This window comes from Rhinopithecus roxellana, chromosome 7 (assembly GCF_007565055.1).
Source record: "Rhinopithecus roxellana isolate Shanxi Qingling chromosome 7, ASM756505v1, whole genome shotgun sequence".
In the NCBI taxonomy this organism is placed as follows: Eukaryota; Metazoa; Chordata; class Mammalia; order Primates; family Cercopithecidae; genus Rhinopithecus; species Rhinopithecus roxellana.
In genome coordinates, this window is record NC_044555.1 from 101,531,530 (window position 1) to 101,558,929 (window position 27,400).

At 38.8% G+C, this 27,400-nt stretch overlaps 1 long non-coding RNA gene across 1 annotated transcript in view; it reads left to right on the forward strand.

Moving 5' to 3' along the window:
• The window catches only part of LOC104674997, a 121,385-nt gene that overhangs the window by 48,796 nt on the left and 45,189 nt on the right, over window positions 1-27,400 (forward strand). The window contains exons 3-6 of the long non-coding RNA XR_004058267.1: window positions 1,236-1,416; window positions 2,216-2,391; window positions 11,566-11,630; window positions 17,940-18,103. This is a non-coding gene — a long non-coding RNA (uncharacterized LOC104674997). The remainder of the gene's footprint in view (window positions 1-1,235; window positions 1,417-2,215; window positions 2,392-11,565; window positions 11,631-17,939; window positions 18,104-27,400) is intronic.

The window sequence follows — 27,400 nt, forward strand, 5'->3', positions numbered from 1 at the left end:
TCACTTAGGTAATCTCTAAGAAGATTCAGACTTTTCTTACAGCCATGCTCTTCTTCTGAGGCCTCACCAGAATTGCCCTTAATACTCTGTTCATGGCAATGTAGGCTTTTGCTAGCTGGCTCCTCCGAACTCTTCTAGCCGCTATTACCCAGTTCCAAAGCCACTTTCACATTTTCAGTTATTTGTTGTTTCAAAACCCCACTTCTTCAGTACACATTTTCCTAATCCATTTTTGTGCTGCTAGAACAATGTCACAGCCTGTGTAATTTGTAATGAACTGAAACTTATTGGCTCACAGTTCTGGAGGTTGGGAAGTCCAAGATCGAGGGGCTGGCATCTGGTGAGGGCTTTTTATTGTATCATCCCGTGGCAGAAGGGCAAAGAGAGGAGGAGAGACAGCAAGAGGGGGAACAAACTTGTCCTTTTATGAAGAACCTACTCCCACAGTAATGGCATTAATCTGTTTCTGGGTGCAGAATCACCATGACCCTAGACATCTTAAAGGTCCCACCTTCCAACACCTTTATATTGGGAATCAGGTTTCCAACAAATGAACTTTGGAAGACACATTCAAACTATACCACTGTGGATACCAACTAGAAGCAAGTCACTAACTCCAGCTCACACACAATGAGACAGATTATACAAAGGAGTAAATAACAAGAAACAAGAATCACTGGGTGCATACTTAGATTATACTTACCACAACATCACTAGGCCATTTCTCCTTACTGATTACTAGGAATGCTTCATATGTCATGATAATTAGACTCATATAATTTAATATTATAATCTAATTTAATATTATAATTTTATAATGCAATTTTAATATATATTTGATATATTAATATTATATTTAGATAAATATTTAATAATTTGATATTATGTATCATATAATTTAGTATTATAGTTTTAAAGTAATATAGTTCATTATATAAATAAATTAAGCAATACCCTGGGCAGTATTGCATGTGAGCACTGAGAGAAATTAGAGCATTCAAATTCCTGGTGACTTCAGGACACAATGCCTTAATGAAATTCCAGTTTCTATTACTGAGCAGGCATTACAAAGCAATTTGTCTGATTTACATAACTGTTCCTAAATTTCCATAATTTAATCTAAATTATACATTAAATAATAGGCTACTTGAATAAATGTTAAGATGAAAAGACATGCAAATTAGAGTATTTCTTGCTCATACTGGTTTTGTCAACATTAATTTTCTACCCTCCAGGTCATCTGTTCCAGAGGAAACATGTGTCATTCTGACTGAGCCCCTGCCTGTCTGTCACCTTAAGAACCAGTCAATTCATATGGTCCACATATCAAGGTCTCCTGTGCCCAGAGAGAGAGAAGATTTCATTTCAACCATCACCATCACCACCATCATCATCATCACCAGGAAGGGTTGTTGAGTGAGCATCCGGGGAGGAGAGTAAAATGATCAGTTCCAAAGCCCTGGTGGCCAATCATCTACATAAGAAGTCACTGGGCATAAGCAGTGTTTCTCTCACCTTCTTTCATTCTTGTCCCTGTTTTGGAGGACTTTTAGACATGTTCTTCCTCACATATCCTTTCTGCCAAGAATGTAAAATATTAATACTACATGTAAAGTGGTAACTGTTTATGTACTGTGGTACTTTGCAGGACCACAAACCATTGTAATGTCTACCATCCTCCTTAGCATCAAGAACCAATTTTCAGCCCCTTGGGCATGATGTCGCCTCTGTTGACAATGCATGAAATACTCTGATGACAGCAAAGGCTGGACCAGATTCCTGCCCATTACTTGATGTGTGATGCTGAAATCCTTTCTTACCCTCTGTCAGCTTGCCCTTAGTCATCTGTAAAAGGAGACTCACTATATCTTCCTTACATGACTAGTCTATGGTGTAAATAAGAAATCCTGTACAGCATAGATGTCACCTAGTAGGACATCAACAAATGTTCATACTGACCCACTTTTCACCTCCCTCCTAGAGAAGTGATAACTGTTACCTAAGCCAAACAGCACAGTTGCCATAGAGTCTATCTGGAAATATACCAAGCAGTAAGAAGTTAAACCTACTCACACTTGCATTATGAATAAAGCTTTGGGAACTATTCCTGTGTTGCAGGAGGACTTTGCTGAGGGATCAGGGAAAAGGGAAAGAAATAATTAAAACATTTCCTTTAATCCCCTGTCATTTTCTGCCCCCTTGTTTGATCTTCTAGATTGATATTGGAAAAGCAGTTTCTATTGAGCCCCCAAATGAAGAGTGAGTGCAGATGAAGAGGAGGCAGGACTCACAAGCCCTTGACCTTCATTCCAGACCCATTAGCACCTACAGGACCCTGCACCGGGATTTCATCTGCACTGTCAGCTTCTTCAAAGAGAGAGAGGTTGTTGAGTGAGTACCCACAAGGGCACAGTACTAAAAACATGTAAAATTACAAGTGTTTAAGTCCTAGAAGGTTATGATCTATAAAGAAGATACCTAGGTGTCCTTTGGGAAGGGTAAGAGTTAGAATGCCATTCCTATTCCTTACTAGATGAATCTGCAAAATTGATTTTACATCAGCAAGTTTAATATAGTCAACTTCAGAATGGGAATAATGATGATTTCTCCACAGAGTTATGAGGGAATCATGCAAAATATACAACTACATGCTTTTAGCTGTAAATATATAAATGACATCATGGAGTAAGTGCTCTTTTGAAAATTTTTATTCTCTGAAAATTGTGTTACTTAGCTATATCTAATAAGGTGATTTGAGATTCCTTTAAATATGACTAGCCATGCTATCTTGGCCATCCTACATATGTGCTATCCAGACCTAAGAGTACAGTGGGTGACAGGTGCCTTGCTTCTTCTCTCAGAGATGTTGCCAAATGTCTCTGCAAAGAGGTTGTACCAATTTGTCCTCCCTAGGCCATGTAAGGAGTTTTCATGGCCCCACGTTTTCCATTTAATGAGGATACAACATAAACACCAACTCACTGACTGAGTTTTCTTTTCAAACACCATAATTATTCCAGAACATATTTGAGACATAAAGTGGAATCATTATCTTTGCATTTGGTAATTTAAATGTGAAATATGCCGTTTATAGGAAAATAAAATATGGAAAATGAAAAATAACATTCCAATAAAAGTATATCACATTAGCAAATATTAATAATGTAGTGAAACCCATTATTTGTACAGATCTTGAAAAATGAGTATTCATATCTTGTATTTCATTATGACAAATTAGTAAAGAGATTTTAAGGTAAATTAGATGAATGTTTAATATTCATGGCTTGTTGAGGAAGCAGTCCTATTTGTGGGAATTTATACTCTAGTTAACAGCCTGAGAGGTCCCTGCCATCATCAATCATGTGTCCCTCCTGCTCAGTGCTGAGCTGACCATTTGCCTAATTGGCTTGGTGCCTTAAGGACTCCCTGACCCTGTTCCATCTATCCTTTTATCCAAAGAGAAAAATAGGTGTCATGGCTGGATGCCCAATTTCAATGGACCATATACTGATCAAACCCAAGGGTTGATATGGAGCAGTGCTCAGATCCTTACTCCTGGAGGGACAAGTAGATCTCTGGCCTCATCCCTATTTGAGATAAATCTCTGTTCCTCTCCTTTCTTTATGTCCTCAGAGGACCTCCTTTTCCTACCAGATAACAAGCAGTCCAATATTTCCCTGAAGTTTAAGTTTCCTAAAGAATGGAAAAAACTGGATTTAGACATCTTTGGCTCCCAACCGTGCCATAAACCTCCCCTAAGGCAAGGGGAAGGAATACCAAGCCTGGTTCCTTGCTGGAAATGCAAGGAGGGTAAACACAGGGAGGACAGACATTAACTTCCTCAACAGTGTGTGTCCAGATACATTTGCTAAAGATCTGCCACCAGCACTTAAGGTGCCCAGGCTGCCAGCTACTATCCCAGGCTCTGTAAGTTTCTGTGGTGATCAAATCCTTTGCCATTCTACTTTGCCCTTGCTCATCTGTAAAACGGGACTCACAATGCCTTTCTTAGACAAGTTTTCTGTGGGGTAAATGATAAATCCCATACAGAGCAGATGGCACCTAGTAGAACTTCAACGAGTGGTCATCCAGGCCCAACTTTTTTCTCCCTCCTAGAGAAGTGATGACTATTATCTAAACCAAGCAGCATAACTGCCACAGAGACCACCTGGAAGGAGAGCAGGAAGATGGAGCATGTGCTCACACTTATATTATACATGAAGCTTTGGGGCCATTTCTGTGTTGCAGGATGGTTTGCTGAGGTATTAGGGTAAGGTGAGAAGATCATCAAACCAATCCCCTGTCATTTTCTGCCCCGTTATTTTTTGATCTGCTACATTGATTTGGAAAAGCAGTTTGTATTGAATCTCAAATGAAGAGAGAGTGCAGATGAAGAGGAGGAAGGAGTCATAAGCCTTTGACCCTCATACCAGACCCATTACCACCTATAGGACCTTGCACTGGGATTTCATCTGCATGATCAGCTCTTTCAAAGAGAGAGAGGTTGTTGAGTGAGTACTCACAAGAGCATAACCCTGGCAACACAAGAAACTACAAGTGTTTAAGTCCTAGACAGGTCATCATCTCTAAAAGGAGACTGTGTTATCCTTTGAGGAGAGTAAGAGTTACATCCCCACTCCTAATCATTACTAGATGCCTCTGCAAAATTGATTTTCTATCAGTGAGTCTTAGTTGGTCATCTGTAAACTAGAAATAATGATGCCTTCCTCAAAGACTTGTGAGAGAATTATGCAAAATATGTAATTGTACATTTTTGGCTATAAATGTTTGTGCTATCGTAGAGTAAGTGCCCCTTTGCACCTTTTTCCCCTCTGAAAATAGTGTTTCTGAGATTTCTCTAATAATGTGACTTTGGGACTGTTTAGATATTATGAATCCTGACCATTTTTCTACCATTGCCCAGGCTGCTTGATTCTATCCCTGGCTCCATGAGTTTGTGTGGTGAGCAAACTCTTTGCCATCCAGCTCTGTGCTTAGGAGCAAGTGCATTGTAGTCATACACATCCATGAAGAGAGCATAATCATACCTCACTAGTAGGGTTGTCCTGAGAATTAAATTCAGTCACTAAAGTCAAGAACATGGAGCTGGACCCTCTAAACAATGTGCTCCATCAATATTAGTTGCCTTTCCTCTGTGGATCAGAAAACTAATGTGGCTCCTAACCTGACCCCTCAGGTAGGCCTCCTTCACTTGCATGTACATGAGAATTAGCTTGGAGAGCCTTTTCTAAACCTTTAGCAGAAACTCACTTGTTGTTGGAAATAGGACTTCTATATCTAAGTCCATTAAAGTGAGTAAGCCATAGTAATATGGGCCTCAGAAAGTAGATATTCTGTTTGACACCCACACCTACTGTGTCTAGGCATTTATTTCAAACTGCTTCTTCTCCCATGAGCAATATGTTTTGTACATGTTCCAAAAACAGTAGGTGTATGTGTACATGTTTTTGTCAAACCATGTACAATTTAATCTTATTACCTCAGTGGTTTTCTTGATTATAACATTTCAAAAAGTAAAGATAAGTATTTATAAAATGAAATATATATATATGGAGAGAGAGAGGAAAGAGAAAGTGATAGAAATGATTACTACAGTGAAGCACATTAACATATCCATCTATTCACATAGCTATCTTTTTTTTGTGAATGCACTTGAAACCTACTCTCTTACCAAATTTACAATGTACATTATATTACTATTAACTATAGTCATCATGCTGTACATTAGATCTCTAGGCTTATTTATCCTTCATAGCTTCAATTTTATACTTTGGAACAACATCTCTCCTGTTCCCCCCTTCCCCACTCCTGGTAATAACAGCTCTATGCTTCTATGAGCTTGACTATTTTAGATTCTACGTGTAAGTGAAATCATGCGTAATTCTTCTTTCTATGTCTAGCTTATTTTACTTAGCATAATGTCCCCCAGCTTCATTCACGCTATCACAAATAGTAGGGTCTCCTTTTTAAAGGCCAAAATAAAATTCCATTGTGTGTGTGTGTGTGATTATATACACACACACACACACACATATACATATATAATAATTATATAATATATAAACCACACATGTATATATACATATATGTATATATTCATATACATGTATATTCATATACATATATGTATATATAATCACACACATATACATACATACATATACATATATATTTATAATACAATATTCCATTGTATATACAAAGTCCTTGATATAAAATGGGGTGGTATTTCCATATAACCTATGCACATCCTCCCATATACTTTAAATCATCTCTAGATTAGTTATGATACCTAATACAATGTAAGTGCTATATAAATAGTTGTTATACTAAATTGGTTTTAAAATTTGTATTTTATTATTGTATTGTTTTTATTTTCTTTTCAGAATATTTTCAGTCCGAGGTTGGATGCATTCATGTATGCAGAATCCACAGATACAAAAGGCCAACTGTACTTATTTAATTCTCACCACAACTTATGAGAAGGATCTATTGTTGCCTGACTTTAGACATAAGGAAACTGAGGTACAGTGAAGACAGAGTTAGCAAGTGCCAAGGCTTAGATTTGAACACAGGCTGTGTGGTTCCCGAGTAAATTCATCTATCTAGCATGTGCTGCTGCCTCTCAAATGATAAGAAAAATCTTACTTTTTGGGCGGTGGCTCACACCTGTAATCCCAGCTACAGGGATCACCTGGTGATCTCAGTGATAGATAACACCAGGTAAGCAAAGTGTGGAGTTTGCCTGATGGTTGCTCCTGGACTGTTTGGTATGTTAATATATTTACAGGAAGCAGTGGCTTACGCCTGTAATCCCAGCACCTTGGGAGGCTGAGGAGGGCGGATCACTTGAGGTCAGGAGTTCGAGACCAGCCTGGCCAACATGGCAAAACCCTGTCTCTACTAAAAATACAAAAAGTAGCCGGGCATGGTGACGCACACCTGTAATCCCAGCTGCTACTCAGGATGCTGAGGCAGGAGAATTGCTTGAACCTGAGAGGCGGAGGTTGCAGTGAGCCAAGATTGCACCACTGCACTCCAGCCTGGGCAACAGAGCGAGACTCCATCTAAAAAAATAGGAAAAGAAAAACTTACTTTTTCATCAGGGCACAGCACAATAAGACAGTGGGTTAAATTGTATCCCCTCTGATTGGAAATGTGTATATTAAAGCATTTCCATTTGTTCTTGACCCTAAATCTACCTCGCATTTATAGATTTATCTCTTACTTCATCAGTGTAGGTTAGGTTGGGGTGTTCAGTGTAGAGGAGTCCCTCCCAGAAAGCAGAATGGTTATCCTTCATTACCCCAACTTGTACAGGCTTTCCAGACCTTTGCCCACCCCTCTTAGTCTCCAGGACACTGTGAACACAGCAGCCCAGACCCCACTCCGCTGCCCCTCTCCTCTGTCAGTCACCTCCTGCTGGCCCTGCCCCACGTTATGCCTTCCAGCCAGTGACTATCAAGGGGCAGTAGAGCTACCTGGCTCTACTATCATAGATGCCCCAGAGTATGTTATTGTTGTTGTTTTACAGTCCTCTTTTGCACTTTTAAGTTTTTTTCAGGCAGAATTTGAATCATTTGAATGATTCCATAAAGGTTCATAAGCTAGGTTTTTAGGGAGGTAGTGTATTTTTTGGTTTTTGCATACACTTCTTTGCAGAGAAGTTTAATAATGGAGGTGCATTGCTGCCACCTTGTAACAGAAGCCTGAACTGCAGCCTGAACTAGTGTAAGCTGGAAGATGAAAGGGAGGGACTGTGGCCCAAACTTGACAGAACTTTCTGGAAGTCTGGTTGTAAAAGGTGGCATACACAGGCAAAAAAGATACTGAGGGCCTCTAAGCAGGAAGTACAGGTTTTTAGTATGTTAAAGAGAAAGAAGTATATGAGAGGAACTAAAAGATCATTTTAACATTTATGCGTTGAGACTTGTGGTTAAATAGCTAGAAGCCTATATAAGCAAAAATGGGATCAGACCATTTATGATTTCTGTAACCCACTTTTACTGTTATTGTGATTGCCTTTCTGTATAAATATATTTTTATGATAACATTTGAAATAACTACAACAAAATTTTAGTGTCTTTTTTTAATGACATGGGTATCATCTCATCATGTGGATGCCCTAAAATTTAATTAATTGGTATCCTAATTACAAAAATTTAGTTCCCTTACTATTTTTTTCTATTACAAACAATAATATACTTAACCCTATGCTCATATAGATGCAAATATCTTTGTGAGCATTTATTTATAAGTTCCTGAAAATGTCATTTCAAAACCCTTTGAACTATAATACTCTTCAAAGTACTATTACTCATTTACATTCCTTATATCACAGTATGAAAGTACCTGTTTTTCCACACATTAAAAATAATGTGAATCATTAATCTTGTCTGCAAGATATCATTTTTTCATCATTATTTTTATTATAATTTGTTTTTGCTACCTTCTAGAATTCTATCCTATGGATGTGATATTGTCAGTTTTACAACTCTATGTTATTCAGAGTGTTCTGATAGCTCCTATTACTGACATTCTGTGGATTAAATCTTTTCAGAGTCTTTGCACCACAAAAGAGCACAGTTCTGGGCACAGTTCCTGTAGCTATTTGTACTGCTGAGCAGAATGTGTTCCTCCTAGGAGAATTCTGGTATTGTGATAACAGAACATGATTGTCATATGAGAGAGAGTCTGTGTGTGCTGACAATTACGTTTCCCTCTTCCTTTTGCCCCTTTATGGCCTTATGTTCCATTTGGTCTCTAAATTCAGGCTCTGCAGTGAAGGAAGGGAATTGTCAGGATGACAGGCCTTAACACTGGATCCTCATCAACATCTTCCACTATGTCCTAAAGATAAACTTCTAAAAGAGAATTGTTGGTGCAAAAGGTTACCTATGTAACCCTTTGCTAGGTATTGCCGTACTGACACCCATAAAGGTAGTTCCATTTAGGCTCCCCAAGTGGAGTCATGTGGCTGCAGAGGAATGAAGAAACTAGTAATGTTGACATCTAGTCACACAAGGCAGGTGCTGGACTTTGTCGTGGATCAATTCTCAAGCCACTACCATAATTGGAGGATGTGGAAATGATCAGAAGTTATCAAATTTTGCACACAAGCAAAACCCTAGGTAGCATGAGGGGAAAGGGGACAGTCACTGCTTGGAGGAACACAGGAAAAGTCGGCAGATTGGAATATAGCAACAGTTGTATACATTCATGTTTATATGAAGCAGGTACATCAAATCAATATCAGAAGACCCGATCAATATCATATTTTTAACAGCTTTCTTGCAGCTAAACCTACAGACAATATAATTTACACATTTAAAGGATATAATTTGATGAATTTTATTAAATGTATAGAGTTGTTCACCCATACCATAATTAAGTTTTAGACATTTTCATCACTCCAAAAAGTCTCATCATGCTTGAATGCAATTAATCCTTGCTTCCACCCCAGGCCTCAAACCACAGATATGCTTGGTGTCTCTGTGGATTTCTTTACTCCAGAAATTTCATGTAAATGCAATTATATAATATTTGGTCTTTTGCATATATCTTCTTCCACTTCACATATGTTTTGAAGGTTCATCTGTATTATGGCATATCCATACTTCATTCCTTTTATTGGCAAAGAATAATCATAATATATCACATTTCAGACACATTTATCAATTAGTGGACATTTGGGTTGTTTCCAGTTTGGGGCTGTTGCAAATAAGGTTGCTACGTACATTTGTATACAAGTTTTTATGTAGACAAATGTGTTGATCTTGGGTGTGTACCTAGGAATGGAATTGCTGGGTCATATGATAACTCTATCCATGCGAGGAACTGCCAGGCAATTTACATGACTGATTGTCTGGAGGAGCGCAGACTTAGTTTTTCTTGTGATTAGACTGGTGTTACAGGTTCTGAGAAAGAATACCACAAAGTTGAAGTGCCCTTCTTGTCACATCATATCTGGGTTTACATAATGCCTCCATGAAGTCACTGGTGATAATGTTTCATCACTTGGTTAAAGTGGTGTCTGTCAAGTTTCTAATAACTATTTTTTCATTCCCTACTCTGTTCTTTAGAAGGAAGTCATGAAATCAGCCCTGCCCTCAGCAAGTGGGGTGCAGAATTAAGCTTGATCTCAGGGAGAGCAGACAGCTACATATTTCACTTAGAATTATTTGAAAAAGACAGTTTTCCTCCTCTCACTCATTTCTTTATTTATTCAAACTTTTGATTATATTGGTATGGATTCATGTATAACTATGTTAAATGCTGGGATATTTTATTGAACAAATGCATCACAATAGAAACTCCAATATCTTGGTATCTGTGGTGCAGACTGGAACATGAGTGCCGGGGAGACTAGAGCACTCAGATTCCTGGCAGCCTCAGGGCACAAAGCTTTAATGAAACTCCAGGTTCTATTACTGAGCAGGCATTAACAACATAGTTCCCCTGATTTACTTAACCTCTCCTAACTTCCTATAACCTGACCTAAACTATGGATTTCACAATAGGTTACTTGGATGAAGGTTAAGGTTAAAGGATATACAACTTAGAGTATGATATGATTACAGTTTTAATATTAGTTTTAAAAACATTAATATCGTCTCTCCCAGAAGAAATACCTGTTGTCTGACTGAGCCCCTGTCTGCCATCTTAAAAGACAGTTCACATGGTTTCCATTCGCAGGTCTCTTGGCCCTAGGGGCAGGATTTCACTTCCATCATCATTATCCTCATCATCACCAAGAGGGGTTGTTGAGTGAGCATCCATGAGGGAGTGTAAAATGACTAGTCCCTAAGCCTTGGTGGCTCATCATCCACAGAAGTCCCCGAGTACAGGCAATGTTTCTTAACTTTCTTTCATTATTATGATCCAAAGGAGGCTTTTTAGACATTCATTTTTTTCCTCATTAGCTCCTTCCTGCCTAGAACATGAAATTTTAATAGCACTGATATAGTGTAAACTGTTTGTGTGTTGTGTGGTTCATTGTAGTGCCACAAACCATTGTAACGTCTACCATCCTCCTACCCTCCAGAATCAATTTTCAGCCCCTTGGGGCCAATATCTCCTCTGTTGAGAATGCATGGATATTGTGATGATGGTAAAAGCTGTAACTTCATTCCTGTCCCTTACTTGATGTGTGACACTGGAATCCTTTCTTAGCCTCTGTCAGCCTGTTGTTGGTCATCTGTAAAAGGAACTCAAAATGTCTTCCTCACAGAACTGTTCTGTGGGGTAAATTGGAAATCCTGTACAGAGCAGATGACACCTAGTAGGACTTCAACAAATGTTTGTCCTGGCCCACCTTTTCCTTCCCTCTCAGAGAAATGATGACTGTCACCTAATCCAAACAGCATAACTGCCACAAAGACCACCAGGAAATGGAGCAGGAAGAAATAGAACATGATGAATGAAGCACCAGGGCCATTTCTGTGTTGCAGAACTTTGCTGAAGGATTGAGGGAGACTGAAGAAGCTCATTGAACCATTTTCTTTAATTCCTTGTCATTTTCTGCTGCTTTGTTTGTTCTTCTAGATTGATACTGGAAAAGCAGTTTCCCATTGAGTCTCAAATGAAGAGAGAGTGCAGATGAAGAGGAGGTAGGAGTCACAAGCCCTTGACCCTCATACTAGACCCATTACCACCTACAGTACCTTGCAGTGGGATTTCATCTGCACCATCAGCTTCTTCAAAGAGAGAGAGGTTGTTGAGTGAGTACACATAAGGGAACAATCCTAGCAACATAAAAAACTACAAGTGTTAAAGTCCTAGACGGTCATCATCTCTAAAAGGAGACCAGGTGTTGTCCTTTGAGGAGACTAAGAGTTGCATCCCCACTCCTGATCATTACTAGATGCCTCTGCAAAATTGATTTTCCATCAGTGAGTCTGAGTTGGTCATCTGTAAGCTGGAAATAATGATGCCTTCCTCACAGACTTCTTGTGAGAGAATTGCACAAGGCATACAATTGTTTCCATGCTTTTAGCTAAGTTAGTGCTGTTATCCAGCTTTTCATTCTCTAAAGATAATGTTTCTGAGATTTCTCTAATAAGATGACCTTGGGATTGTTTTGATATGACTAGACATGTTGTGACCATGCTTGTATACCTTTTCTGGTGCAACACACATGCTTCTCTCTATAGTCTGTGATTAAGAGAGTAGCAGCTGATGGGGACCTCATTTTGTTTTCTCATAGATGTTTCCAAATGTCTCTGCAAAGAGGTTGTACCAGTTTGTTCTTCCCCATTAGTGTATGAAGTTCTTTACGCCTACCTTTTCCATTTAAATGGGATGTAGTGTAAACACACACTATCAGTCATCAGGGTTTATTTCTAAACTCAGTAATTATTCTATGATATATTCTGAGGCATAAATGTAAACTATGTCATTTATTTAAAAACGTAATAGAAAAAAATGAAAAGGAATCTAACATTATAATGCCAGGATATCAGATCAGCAAATACTTAAAAAGTCTTGTGAAACTTATCATTTGTTCAGATCTCTAAAGCAGGTGCTCTCTTATAGTTGGTTGGGATACATATTAATAAAAAGATTATACAGTTCAATCAGACAGTACAGCAATGTTAAATTTTCATGCTTTTTGAGGGAACAGTTACACTTTTGGGAATTTAGCCTCCTGATATACCAGGAAGAGCTCTGGCAGTCATCACTCATCTGTCCACATGACTCAGGAAGCTGCCCATTTTCCTAGCTGACTCAGAGCCTTCAAGTCCCCTCTTCCTGAGGCATTGTTTTACAATGTAGGTTTTACTATTATTTAGGATAGTGAGGCCAAGGGATCAGGATACAACTGCCATTAAGGAGATAGTTTGTTACTCGAAATTTCCAAGAGGAGGCACTCTCCATTCCACATAAGTCCACTCAGAGTCCACCAATTTAGGCGGAAGGTAAACGCCGCAAAAGCCTTTATTGTGGTTTTCTGTGGTAAATGACAGACAAGGCAGGGTAATTAGGCTTAGGACTGACTACTAGGAATAATTTCAGCAGGTTCTGTGGTGCAGGGGCTGTCCTAAGTTGTCTGGAATTGTTACCGGAAAGAGGTCCTGATCCAGACCCCAAGAGAAGGTTCTTGGATCTCACTCAGGAAAGAATTTGGGGCAAGTCCATAGAGTAAAGTGAAAGCAAGTTTATTAAGAAAGTAAAAGAATAAAAGAGTGGCTACTACATAGGCAGAGCAGCCCCGAGGGCTGCTGGTTGCCCATTTTTATGGGTATTTCTTGATTATATGCTAAACACTGGGGTGGATTATTCATGAGTTTTCCAGAAAGGTGTGGGCAGTTCCCAGAACTGAAGGTTTCTCCTCATTTCAGACCATATAGGGTAACTTCCTAATGTTGTCATAGCATTTGTAAACTGTCATGGTGCTGGTGGGAGTGTCTTTTAGCATGCTAATGCATTATAACTAGCACATAATGAGCAGTGTGGACGACCAGAGGTCACTTTCATAGCCATTTTGGTTTTGTTGGGTTTTAGCTGGCTTTTTTACTGCAACCTGTTTTATCAGCAAGGTCTTTATGACCTCCTATCTCATCCTGTGACTAAGAATGCCTTGACCTTCTGGGAATACAGCCCAGTAGGTCTCAGTCTTATTTTACTTAGCCCCTATTCAAAATAGAGTTTCTCTGGTTCAAATGCCTCTGACAGAATCAGGCTCTGGTATGATTAGGGGAGGGTACTATTGGCCTGGAATGTAAGAGCCCAGTAGAGGAGGTGTGAGTGTGTATGTGTAGTTGCTCTGGATTAGTTTGAATATAAAATGTGTGCTCCTTAGGTGAGTTTTTTGTTAGGACTGGGAATTAGCTAACTCTGGAAGGAGCAGTCCCTCCCCAGTTAGCAAGGCCTCAGATGCCAGAGCATCAAGCATATAAGAAATAAGAAAAAAATGCCACCACTGTTATCTATCCTTTGATCCAAACAGAAAAATCTGCCTCACGCTGGATACCCTCTCTAGGTGGACCATCCAGGAGCCACTCCAAGCTTTGATATGGAGCAGTTCTCAGGTTCCTGCTCCTAGAGCGACCTGTAGACCTCTGATGTCATTCCTGTTTGGGAGAAATCTCTCTTCCTCTCCCTTCTCTGTGTCCTCAGAGGTCCTCCCTTTCCCAGAAGATAATAAGCAGCCCAATCCTTTCCTTAAGTTTTCATAAAAGATGGAAGAAATACTGGCTTCATGTGTGAAGCTTCTGCTTCTAGCTCTGGCACAAACCATTCCTGAAGCAAGGGGAAGGGTCACCAAACTTGGATCCTTTCTGGAAATGCCACCAGCACCCCAGGGTGCCCACATTGACAGATTCTATTCCTGTCTCTAGCAGTAGGCCTGGTGAGCAATGTCTTTGCCATCCTTCTCTGGTAAGGAATATGTGCTTTGTAGTCACATCCATCTGTGGAGAGAGAATAGCAATACCTCACTAGCAGGGCTGTTGTGTGGGTTAATTCCAACTACTAACGTGAAGAATGTAGCACTAGGCTTGGCTAAAAATCGGCTTCGTAAATATTAGCTATCTTTCCTCTTTGGGGCCAAAAGTTCATATGACTCCTAACCTGCCCCCTCACCCAAGCTTCCTTAACCAAATTGCAGGTCAGAATCACTTTGGGATCCCTTTCTAAACCCTCACTTGAAACTCTTGTTGGTGAAATAGGACTTCTGTATTAAAGGCCATTCAAGTTATGAAGTTGTAATAATGTGGGCCTCAAAAAATATGTACACCAATTTGGCACCAACATGTATCCAAGTGTTCATTGCCCCTTTATTCCACAAACACCAGGTGTTACCAGCTTTTGTCTTTTTTTTTTTTTTTTTTTTTTTTTTGACAATCTGATCTGCTTGTTTTCGCCAGACCTTTTCCATTGGAAGAATCATGTCAGATGGTCATTAAACTTACGGATTCATAGGGTCACCCCTTAGACTTTCCAGATTTAAAACAAAACGAAACAGTATGACTAGTTGAATTTGAACTTCAGATAAACAAAATTATATACATTAAAACATTCAGATTTACCTAGATGTACTGTGTTTCATCTTTCTATGCTTCCCATGGAAGACTCTGTATTGAACCAAGGTGCTCTACACAGTAGCCCCCGCTGAGCTGCCAACAGATGCCAGCATCAGTCATCCATGTCAGTGAGCTTTTTTGGAAGTCCCGGGATGCATTTGTCTGTATTCAGATGATTGCAGTCCCTGGTGATAGATACCACATTGAGCAGAAATCATCCAGTGGAGCCTAGTGAACACACAAAATCCTGAGAGATAATAAATGGCTATTGTTTGGGACGTTTTGTTAAGTAGAAATGAATATCCAAAACATGTGGATTTGGTGAACTTTCCCTCTTTTTCTCTAATCTATTATACTGGAATTTGTAGAGATTCTGTTAGCCTTAAAGCCTTGGTAGGACTTTGTTATAAATTTTGCCATAATCTGCATATGAGTTTATGTGTGGGTATTGAATTATGAACATTTCCTCAATTCCTTCTTGAAGTGATTTTTCAAGGGAAAATTTCACAATATATGATTTTCAACCCGCTTTTGGAATTTAGAACCTAATTCAAATCCCCCTCCATAAAAGGAGCTTCCACTGCAATTACTCATTTTAAGGAATTCAGAGGCTGTTACTACATGCTACTCCCAAGCCATATGGAAAATCATATCTTCAGCAGGTTGCTTGATGAATATGCTATTGAGACAAGGGATATCTATCACTTATGAACTGTTTTTCAAAGAAGGTGTCCTGAGATACTTCTCCTGCTACAGGGATAGCCCTTGGCAAGGAGATTACTTTCCTTGGGTTCACATAGTCAGGGCTCCTTCAGGAGACAGCATGCGGTTAACTGTTCATTGCACTCCTTGACCTTTGTGACTGTCCCAATGCAGCACTGCTAGATGGACTAATCTGTCCAGTTCTAGGGTTCATTCAGAGAAAGCCCATGTGACAGTAAATCTAAGTCATATTCTCCAATATCACTTTTATGAGGAATAAGGTAAATGTATTATGCTTATTAGTTTTTTGTGATTTTTTTTTTTTAGTTGGTTTAGAGTTCAGACTAAGAGCAGGAAGGTATTTTGGGGGCTTCTTAAACACGAAAGCATTGTAAAGCAAGACCGTAGAAAGAGTTGAGGAGCCAGTGAGGCACAGAAAGGGGAGTAGAGCTGTAGGCGTGTTGTAAGACCCATCCCTGAGGACAGAGCAGAATGATTGCCCAGAAGGGCAGCTTACTATTTAGAGTTTTGAAGGGAGAGGACCTGGGTTGAACAACCCATTTCTCCTTTCAGATTTACCATTCAGTTAAGTCATTCCTGTGATAGAGAAGGAGTGAGTGAGTGTGTAGAGAGGCTACGTGTTTTTTTTTTTTTTTTCATGGATGTCTCTCCACATGGAAAAAGTATCAAAAATATAAGATAAAAATTTTCCAGGGTAACCCAATGTATTATTGAATTGACTAGATGTCTGCCTACTAAATGATTATATTATTATAGGCCTGCTTCCATGAAATAAATTTGAGATTCCTTAAATGACATTTTATGGTATTTTAGATCATTTAGATCATTTTAATCATAAATATGATTATAGATAGTCTCTAGTTTTCCGCCACAGATGACTAACCACTTAGCATGATGTGTGAGTTTTGCAAGTTCACTCTCAGAGGGCTAGTTCATCACCAAGAGCACTGGGGTACCTCCTGGGTCTCTGAATACTGGTGATACTCCTCTACTGTCACTTTTAAACAAATAAAATTTTTGACCACAGGGACCTGCTTTCTTCTACCAAACTGGGCAGAGTTCCCCCTATTGCCTGGGTCCCAGCCTAGTTCCTCTAGTGAGTATGTTTTCGCAGGTGGTGGTTTAAAGTGTGAAGGTATTTTGCTTTCAGCTATAGGCAAAGGAACTATGCAAAGGCTTGTGAGATATAGAGGACAAGTCAACGCATCACAGTTGCCATGGAAACCTGAAGTTATTATGGGGCTTCTGCATCTTTTAATAGAGCAGAAGACCTAGAAGAATATGGCTATGAGAGCAAGGTCCTACCTTCAGGTGTCTGGGACTCAGTTGAGGGTGTGGGTGCCCCATGGTGGGGGCTGAACTGCCCTGGGATCAATGAGAGAGATATAGAGCTGTTTCTCACACCAGTGAGTGTTGCGTATTGCTCCAGGGTGTCCTGTAGCTACCTTCCACGTAAAGGCCAGACGTGGGAGGATGAGACTGATAATGACTCTCTTTGACCTCAGCTTCCCCCTCTGTAAAATGGGGATAAGAATGCTCACATATGGCCAGGCACGGTGGCTCATGCCTGTAATGCCAGCACTTTGGGAGGCCGAGGCGGGAGGATCACAAGGTCAGGAGATCAAGACCATCCTGGCTAACACAGTGAAACCCCGTCTCTACTAACAATAGAAAAAAGTTAGCCAGGCGTGGTGGTGGGTGCCTGTAGTCCCAGCTACTCAGGAGGCTGAGGCAGGAGAATGGTGTGAATCCAGGAGGCGGAGCTTGCAGTGAGCTGAGATCGTGCCACTGCACTCCAGCCTGGGCAACAAAGCAAGACTCTGTCTCAAGAAAAAAAAAAAAAAGAATGCTCATATACAGGATTGCTGCAACCAGGATTGTAATAACACAAATGCAAGCCCATAGCCCTGTGGTTATTGCAGAATCAGGAATGCCTGTGTGAGTTGAGGTCACTTCTCATTCTTTTTCAATTTTGTTGTTAGAAGATAGATGAGGAAAGGAGAAGAAAAAGGTCCTAGTGAGAAACCCACTGATGACCCTTCTAATTGTTATGATCACTGCCCAATTGTATAAATTGTCATTGTTCACTAACCCAGTGCCTAGCATGGTGCCAGGCACATAGTTACTCTAAGAAAGCACAGTGATTGCTGGATTCTTTCTCTCCTTTTACAGCTCTTCATGTGGATGTCTGAGCTCCTATCAGGTGTCTGAAAGAGGCAGATTCTGAGGATTTGGGTCATGATGGCTGCCAAAGCTTCTACGCCTGACTTAAAGGGCAACAATCCTAGGAGACCACCAGCACTTACATCCCTGGTGGGACATGACACCTGCTTATGGTGAGTTCATAGATCTGAACAAAAGCATGTGGTGGAATAGCTCCTGTGAGGTTCACAAAATAGCCTAAAAGTAAAGAAGCTACTTTCATCTCATCACTGGGGAAGACGGTTAGCAGGGGGAATTTCCTTTCATCAGCAGCTGCATGCTTTGAAGTAGACCTTGATACCCATCTAAGTGATGCCTGCTTTGAAAGCAATGAATTACCCACACTGAAGAAAGAACTTGATCTTAATATGCACTTGTAATAAATACAAATTTTTTTCTGACTGTATAAGTCATTCCCATGTATCTCCCAGTTGGGGGTTGAACTATGCAGTTGGTTAGAAGGTGTTTCTAGCAGTTTGATTCATGTATTAATATTTCTCCTTGCAGTCTATCAGCTTTAGCCTCATTTTACATTTTTTTAAAGACTTTAAATCAGAAAAACAAAAATTGAGGGAATTCCACATGAATTTTAATATCAGCTTGTTAATTTCTAGAAAACAATTTATGCTAGTATTTTGACTGGGATTCCATTGAAAGCATAGATCATTTTGGGGAGAACAGCCATCATAACAAAACTGAGTCATCCAACTCAAGAAGGGAAGAAAAGGCCTAGAGATAATCTACAGGTCAACTCTAGAAAGATCAATCTATAAAAGAATAGTTATAGTACTTCCAATTTTGTATTTGTGGTTAGAATTGAATCAGTTGAATTGTGTTTTTCTTCCTCACCTGATGAATCATGAGTTCTTTGGTGGTGAGAGAGAGGGAGAGAGCATGTGGATATATCAGTGTATGTACAGGCACATATATATATGTTTATATCACTGAAGTTGTGATGAGTATCTATTGTTAGGAACACTTAAGGAGTGTTAATGTGGTCATGTCAGTCTCTTTCAATTCTTTGCACATTTTATGAACCAGATCAGAGTGATTATTCTTTGCTTTTTTTCCACCTTTCCTTGGCCAGCATGGTTACCATGGTGACTCATTGACCACTGTGGGATTTTGTGCAGACTAAGAGCATCCATGTATGATTCCTGTCTGAATCACTCACACACAGTGGTCTGTCCACCAGACATAGTATTAGCCTTTGATCTTATATGCAGTCGTTCACTTCTAAAGGGCTTAGAAGAAACTTGCTTTGCTTCTCTGAGGTTACGCTACATAACATAAGAGGACACTAAGTAACTTAAAAGAAAAAGAAATGGGTTGTTGATATTCTCCTTCCTCAAACTTTATCAGGAGGTTAGAAGAAATATTACTGGAATCATACAGCATGCACTCTCTTGTGTCTGGCTCCCTTCAGTCAACATAATGTGTGTGAGATTAACGTGTATTGCTGTTTGTAGTTGTAGATTATTCATTCTCGTTGCTGTAAGGTATTATATTGTTTGGATATTTCACAATATAGTTACCTGTTATAAAAACTTGGGTATTTTCCAGTTTTTGACTTATCATGAGTAATGATCATATGAACATTTTTGTTTGTATCAAATAGATGGACATATATTTTCATCTCTCTTGGGCGTATACCAAAAAATAGCACTCATGAGTCATAGGGTATGTCTGTGTGTGGCTCCATAGATACCACCAAGCAGTTTTTACAGCGTCTTTTTTTTCAATCTATATTCCCACCAGCAGTGTGTGAGAGTTTCACTTAATCCATATCCTCACCAACACTTGATATTTTCCATCTTTTCCACTTTTGTTGTTCTGGTGAGGTTCTCCTCCTGGTTTTAATTGTAATTTCTCCAAAGTGTTAAGTCCCTTTTAATTCAAAGAAGGTCTATCCTTTTTTTCAACCTTCTACCTTAGTCAGAGTTCTCCAACAAAACAGAACCACTCATATATATATGTGTATATATACATGTATATGTGTGTGTATGTGTGTATGTATACATACACACATACACTCGTATATATGTATGTATATATGTGTATATATTTATATATACACACACACAGAGAGACATTGCAGAGATATTACAGGTTCAGTTGTAGACCATTGCAATAAAGCAAATACCATATTAAGCAAGTCACATGAATTTTATGGTTTCCCACTGCATATAAAAGTTACGTTTGGCCGGGCGCGGTGGCTCAAGCCTGTAATCCCAGCACTTTGGGAGGCCGAGACGGGCGGATCACGAGGTCAGGAGATCGAGACCATCCTGGCTAACATGGTGAAACCCCGTCTCTACTAAAAATACAAAAAACTAGCCGGGCGACCTGGCGGGCGCCTGTAGTCCCAGCTACTCGGGAGGCTGAGGCAGGAGAATGGCGTGAACCCGGGAGGCGGAGCTTGCAGTGAGCTGAGATCCGGCCACTGCACTCCAGCCTGGGCGACAGAGCGAGACTCCGTCTCAAAAAAAAAAAAAAAAAAAAAAAAAGTTACGTTTATACTACTGTAGTCTATTAAATATGCAATAGCATTATGTCTATAAAAATAGTGTACTTACCTTAATTTAAAAATACTTTATTGCTAAAAACTGCTAACAATCATCTGAGCCTTCAGTGAATCATTATCTTTTTGTTGGTGGAGGGCCTTGATGCCGTTGATGGCTAACAGATCAGAGTGGTGGTTGCTGAAAGTTGGCATAGTTCTAATAATTTCTTAAGATAAGACAACGATGAAGTTTGCTGCATCCATTGACTCTTCCTTTCACAAAAGATTTTTCCGTAAGCATGTGATACTATTTGATAGCATTTTACCCAGAGTTGAAGTTATTTCAAAATTAAAGTCAATCTTCTCAAACCCTGCCACTGCTTTATCAAGTTTATGTAATATTCTAAACCTTTTGTTGTCATTTGAATGATGTTCACTGCATATTCACGAGAAGTAGATTCCATCTCAAGCAACCACTTTCTTTACTCATCCAGAAGAAAAAACTCCTTATCTGTTCAAGTTTGATCATGAGATTGCAGCAATTCCATCACATCTTCAGGCTCCACTTTAATTCTGGATCTTTTGCTGTTTCCATCACATCTGCAGTTATTCTTCCACTGAGGTCTTGAACCCCTCAAAGTCATCCATGAGGATTGGAATCAACTTCTTCCAAATTCTTTTTAATGTTGATATTTTGACCTCTTCCTCTGAATCACAATGTTCACAAAGTCATGTAAAATGATGAATTCTTTCTAGAAGATTTTTCCATTTACTTTGCCTGGGTCCACCAGAGGAATCACTGAGCAGTAGGCCTCAATAGTGGCCTTAAAGTATTCAGTAAACCATGCTGTAAACAGGGGTGCTGTCATTTAGGCTTGTTGTTTTATTTCTAGAACGCAAGCAGAGTATATTTAGCACAATTTTTAAGGGCCCTAGGATATTCAGAACATTGACTTCAATTTTAAGTCACCAGCTTTATTAGCCCCTAAAAAAAAGAGTCAGTCTGTCCTTGAAGCCTTGAAGCCAGGCATTGTTTTCTACTTTCTAGCTATGAAAGTTGTACATGGCATCTTCTTCCACTATAAAACTGTTTTCTCTACATTGAAAATACTTTGTTTAGTATAGCAACCCTCATCAATTATTTTACCTAATTGTCTCTGGATAATTTGCTGTAGCTTCTACATGAGCACATGCTACTTCACCTTGCACTTTCATGTTGTGGAGATGGGTTCTTTCCTTAAACCTCAAGAACCAACCTTTGCTAGCTCCAACTTTTCTTCTGGCTACACTTTTCTTCTGCTGCTTCCTCATGTTTCTTAGCCTTCATAGAATTGAATAGAGTTAGAGCCTTGCTCTGGATTAGGCTTTGGCTTAAGGGAATGTTGTGGCTGATTTGATCTTCTATCCAGGTCACTAAAACTTTCTCCTTATCAGCAATAAGGCTGTTTTGCATTCTTTTCATTCATGTGTTCACTAGAGGAGAACTTTTAATCTCCTTGAAAAACATTTACTTTGTGTTCACAACCTGGCTGTTTGGTGCAAGGGGCCTAGCTTTTGGCCTGTCTCGACTTTTGACATGCCTTGCTCACTCAGTGTAATCATTGCTAGCTTTTGATTTAAAGTGATAGACATGGGACTCGTCCTTTCACCTGAACATTCAAAGCCATTGTAGGGTTAATATAATAGCCTAATTGCAATATTGTTGTGTCTCAGGGAATAGGGAGGCCTGAGGACAGGGAGAGAGACCAAGAAACAGCAAGTCAGTGAAGCAGTCAGAGCACATACATGTATCAATTAAGTTAGTCATCTTAGATGGGTGTAGTTTGTAGTGCCTGCCCCAAAACAATTACAACAGTAACATCAAGGACCACTGTTCAAAGATCACCACAACAGCTATTACAATAATAATGAAAAAGTTTGAAATATTGTGAGTATTACCAAAATATGACAGAGACACAAAGTGAACACATGCTATTGGAAAAATGGTGCTAATAGACACACTTGATGCAAGGTTGCCACAAAACTTGTTTGTAAAAAAACATGAAATATCTGTGAAGTGCAATAAAGCAAAGTACAGTAAAATGAGATATGCCTGTATGTGTATACACACACACAAACACACACACATATGTACACACACATATACACACAGAGGGTCCTTATTACGGAGTTACATTCCAATAAACCTATCCTAAGTTGAAAATATCATAAGTCAAAAATGCACTTAATACACCTAACCTACTGAACATCACAGCTTAACCTAATTTGCCTTAAACACACTCAGAACCCTTACATTAGCCTACACCTGGGCAAAATCATTCAATACAAAGTCTATTTTATAACAAAATATTGAATATCTTGTGTAATTTATTGAATACTATACAGAAAGTGAAAAACAGTTGTATGAGTACTCAAAGCACAGTTTCTACTGGATACATATCACTTTTGTACCACCATAATGGTGAAAAATTATAAGTTGAGCCATAGTGATAAAGATTTATTATAAGTAATTGGCTCATGTAATTATGAAGGCTGAGGTTTGTCAACATCTGCAGTAGGCAAACTTGATTTCCAGGAGAGCCTATGGTATAGTTCCTATTCAAAACTGAAGGTCTGAGAATCAGGAGAGTTAATGTTGTAAATTCCAGGCCAAAAGGCTACTGGCTAGAAACACAAGAAAAGGTGATTTGAATTCATGTCCAAAGGCAGGAAAAGACCAATGTTTCAGTTCAGCAAATGAGGCAGAGAAATTCCTCCTGGTCAGCCTTTTTGTTCTGTTCACATCTTCAATTGATTGGACGAGGCCCATGCACATTAGAGAAGGCAAACTGCTTTACTCAGTTCGCCCATCTGAATGTTAATCTCATCCAGAGATACCATCAAAGACACACCAAGAATAACTTTTTTTTTTTTTAAGACAAGATCTCACTCTGTTGCCCAGGCTGGAGTGCAGTGGCACCATCTCAGCTCACTGCAACCTCCACCTCCCAGGTTCAAGCAATTCTCCTGCCTCAGCCACCTCAGTAGCTGGGATTACAGGCGTGTGCCACCACACCTGGATAATTTTTGTGTTTTTAGTAGAGACAGGGTTTTGCTGTTGGCCCGGCTGGTCTTGAACTCCTGGCCTTAAGTGATCTGCCTACCTCGGCCTTTCAAAGTGCTGGGATTACAGGCATGAGCCACCGTGCCCAGCCCAGAATAATGTTTGACAAAACATCTGGGCCCTTTGTTGCTCAGTCAAGTTGACACATAAAATTAACCATCACACATTCCAATTTATTTGCTTAAGATATTTTGCCCTGTGGAGTTTGCTTTGTGGATTTTGCTGACTTATATCCTTATTGTGTTGTTTATTATATTCCACTGGCAACTTCTTTTCCTTTAAATTTGTATTAGATTTAGAGTCTTGATCCAATTCAGATTTCTTGGCAGAAGTACCTAATATGTGGTGGTGTTTATTCCTATAGCATTATACCAGGACGAGGCTCATTGTATCTAGTTGTCTCTCCTTTGATCACTAGGTTCAAAAGTTGTTGGATTTACTGATTATAAAAATTCCCATCTGCATTATACCTCAAGTATTTTGCAGCCTCTAAAGATTGTTGTATAAATCCACATTTCATTAAAAGTTGTAGCAGGGTGATGTTCTAATTCTATTTTTGGCATTTATTAGCTTGAATTATTCTATAAAAGAAACATCCCCTCATCAACTATAGGTTAGTATGGTATGCATAGGAAAATAAGATGAATGTTTAATTCTTTTGTTGTATTTCTACTTTTCAAAATAATGGGTTGTTCTCCTAGGATTCTTCAAAGGGGAGCAATGAGTTGCTTTTGTTTTGTTTTGTTCTGTTCTATTATTACTTTAAAGTGTTTTCATAAATTCCAGATGTTTCTGTATTTGATGTGTTTTAACCTATTGCAGTATTTTTATTGATGTTCAGATTTTTCTATCTTTGTGAATGGAAGCTCCTTTAGCTCAGCTTATTCTTGACATGGTTTTGAGTATGTTAGTTTGGTCTAGACTCCTCTTGTACCATTCCTACCCCAGACCTGGAGTCAGACATTTTTCCAAGGGAGTCTGGTTCTTTCTAGTGGGAAATGTTTTACAGGTCTCATTCTTGGTACTAGAGTTGCCCATTACTATTGGGTTGGTCATTATTACTTATCCTTTTCAGTGCTTGAAACCATTAAATATGTGTTATATTTTGAGATAATACACATGATTGTCTTTAATCCTGGGCTGCTCTTCTATCCCTTTATGCATAATCATTTTTATCAATGTTTGTTTTGCCCTTCTAATTTTAAAATTATAAGCAAATACATTATTTTCTCCTATTTTATGGTTTAAAAGTAGGCTACTCTACTTCAGTGGAGTCCAATACGATTTCTGCAGAGATAAAAAGAGTCTATGTCTACACTGTTCACCACAGTAGCCACTAGGTTCCTGTGGTTGTTGAACACTCAGAATGTGGTGATTGTGATTGAAGAACTGAATTATTAATTTCATCTAAATTTAATCAACCTAAATTTAAATAGCCATGTGTGGCTAATGTCTCCCATAATAAACAGCAACAGCTCAAACATATTTCTACACCTCATTTTTTCCACTTAAGAATATATTCTAGAGATCAATACATAGCAGTATAGAGAAGGAGTCCTTGCTTTTTATTGCTGCATAGTATTCTAGGATATAGATGTACCTTAGATTATTCAATAAATCCCTTATTGGTGGACATTTGTTTTATTTCTAGTCTCCTGCTGTTATGATTGGTTCTGCCAGTAATGGCCTTGTGTTTATGCCATTTGGTCTTTTTTCATTGTGTTTTTGGGATAGATTCTTAGAAGAAAGATTGCTGGTACCAAGATAAAATACCTACGTGTAATAAAATAGAAGATTTGAAACAGAGTGTATCTGGAAATGTAGCTGCAGAAAGTGACCTGAGGTCTTTTCATTCTTTTTATTCCACATGATTTTTGGTTTCTTACTTTCTTTCTAGGGTGACATGGGTAAAGGAATTTCTTTCATTTTTGTTATTTTATTTTATTTTCCTTTTCATTTCTTTTGTATTTGTACAATACTAGTTATTTACTTTTTTTTAAATTTCCACGTTTTTGGGGAACAGGTGGTATTTGGTTACATGAGTAAGTTCTTTAGTGGTATTTTGTGAGATTTTGGTGCACCTATCACCTGAGCAGTATACACTGAACCCAACCTGTAGACTTTTATCCCTCACTTCCTTCCTACCCTTTCCCCCTGAGTCCCCAAATTCCATTGTGTCATTCTTTGCATCCTCCTATCTTAGCTGCCACTTATGAGTGAGAACATACAATGTTTGGTTTTACATTCCTGAGTTACTTCACTAACAATAATAATCTCCAATCCCATACAGGTTGCTGGAAATGCCATTAATTCATTCCTTTTTATGGCTGAGTAGTATTCCATCACATATATAGATATATACCACAGTTTCCTTGTCTACTCATTGATTGATGGGCATTTGGGTTGCTTCCACATTTTTGCAATCGCAAATTGTGCTGCTATAAATGTGTGGGTACAAGTATCTTTTTTGTATAATGACTTCTTTTTCTCTGGGTGGATACCCAGTAGTGGGATTGCTGGATCAAATGGTAGTTCTACTTTTGGTTCTTTAAGGAATCTCCACACTGTTTTCCATAGTGGTTGTACTAGTTTACATTCCTACCAGCAGTGTAGAAGGGTTTCCTTTTCACTGCATCTCTACCAACGTCTATTTTTTTTTTTTAATTTTTTGATTATGGCTATTCTTGCAGGAGTATGGTGATATTCCATTGTGGTTTTTATTTGTATTTCCCTGATGATCAGTGATGTTGAGCTTTTCTTCATGTTTGTTGGCCATTTGTATATTTTCTTTTGAGTATTGTCTATTCATGTCCTTGGCCCACTTTTTGATGGGTTTGTTTGTTTTTTTTTCTTGTTTATTTGTTTGAGTTTGTTGTAAGCTGTGGATATTAGTCCTTTATCAGATGTATGGATTGTGAAGATTTTCTCCCACTCTGTGAGTTGTCTGTTTACTCTGCTGACTGTTCCTTTTGCCATGCAAAAGCTCTTTAGTTTAATTAAGTCCCAGCAATTTATCTTTGTTTTCATTGCATTTGCTTTTGGTTTCTTACCATGAAATCCTTGCCTAAGCCAATACCTAGAATGGTTTTTCTGATGTTATCTTCTAGAATTTTTATAGTTTCAAGCCTTAGATTTAAGTTCTTGATCCATCTCTAGTTGATTTTTTATAAGATGAGAGATGAGGATCCAGTTTCATTGTTCTACATGTGGCTTGCCAATTATCCCACCACCATTTGTTGAATAGGGTGTCCTTTCCCTACTTGATGTTTTTGTTTGCTTTGTCGAAGATCAGTTGGCTCTAAGTATTTGGCTTTGTTTCTGGGTTCTCTATTCTGTTATATTAGTCTATGTACCTATTTTTATACCAGTACCATGCTGTTTTGGTGACTATGGCCTTATAGTATAGTTTGAAATAAGGTAATGTGATGCCTCCAGATTTGTTCTTTTTGCCTAGTCTTGCTTTGGCTATACAGGCTCTTTTTTGGTTCCATGTTAATTTTAGCATTGTTTTCGCTAGTTCTGTGAAGAATGATGGTGGTATTTTGATGGGAATTGCATTGAATTTGTAGATTGCTTTTGGCAGTGTGGTCATTTTCACAATATTGATTGTACTCATCCATGAGCATAGGATGTGTATCCATTTGTTTGTGTCATCTCTGATTTCTTTCAGCAGTGTTCTGTAGTTTTCCTTGTAGAGGTCTTTTACCTCCTTGATTAGGTGTATTCCTAAGTATTTTATTTTATTTTTTTGCAGCTATTGTAAAAAGGAGTTGAGTTCTTGATTTGATTCTCAGCTTGGTTGCTGTTAGTGTATAGGAGAGCTAC